The sequence below is a fragment of the Phalaenopsis equestris genome, unplaced genomic scaffold, assembly GCF_001263595.1.
Source record: "Phalaenopsis equestris unplaced genomic scaffold, ASM126359v1 Scaffold001093, whole genome shotgun sequence".
Classification (NCBI taxonomy): Eukaryota; Viridiplantae; Streptophyta; class Magnoliopsida; order Asparagales; family Orchidaceae; genus Phalaenopsis; species Phalaenopsis equestris.
In genome coordinates this window covers 637,961-638,730 of record NW_018165532.1, presented here as the reverse complement: position 1 = coordinate 638,730, position 770 = coordinate 637,961, and the positions used below count along the sequence as shown (strand labels likewise).

The 770-nt window shown below is 30.0% G+C and overlaps 1 protein-coding gene across 3 annotated transcripts in view; it reads left to right on the top strand.

The window, feature by feature from the left end:
- The window catches only part of LOC110033129 (CBL-interacting protein kinase 24), a 102,794-nt gene that overhangs the window by 31,709 nt on the left and 70,315 nt on the right, over positions 1–770 (top strand). The gene's annotated exons all lie outside the window — the stretch shown is intronic.

The window sequence follows — 770 nt, the reverse complement described above, 5'->3', positions numbered from 1 at the left end:
CTACTTTTAATGATGCGACGCTAAAAATTATGCTTTTAATGATCTTTATAATAGATTAGATACTAAGGAAATATATATATATGTATATAAACTAGCCAAGCAAAGAGAAAAGAAAAGTAAAAATTTAACTCAAGTAAAGTGTATTAAAGATGAAAATCAAAAAGTACTTTTCTTAGAAAAAGATATTCAACATAGGTGGGTGAGTTACTTTGATAAACTTTTTAATGAAGTTTCTGAAAATACGATTGAACTTAGTGATTTTAATATCGTGAATAATAATAAAACGTTTCATTTTTATCGTCGCATTAGCAAAATAGAAGTTGAGGAGGCTTTAAAGAAAACCAAGGGTGGAAAGTCTGTAGGACCTGATGAATCCCAATTGAAATGTAGAAATATTTGGGAGATTTGGGAGTTTCTTGGCTTACTAAACTCTTTAATATTATTTTAAAAACTAAAAAGATGTCTGAGGAGTGGAGAAAGAGTATTTTGGTCCCCATTTTTAAGAATAAGGGGATGCACAAGAGTGTGCAAATTATAGAGGAATTAAGTTGATGTGTCATACTTTAAAATTATGGGAGAGGGTAATTGAAGATAGGTTAGACGCATCACAAACATTTCTCATAATTAATTTGGATTTATGCCGGGCAGGTCTACTATGGAAGCTATGCATTTATTGAGAGGTTTGATGGAGAAGTTCAGAGATAATAAGAAGAATCTACATTTGATTTTTATTAATTTAGAAAAAGCTTACGATAAGGTTCCAAGAGATA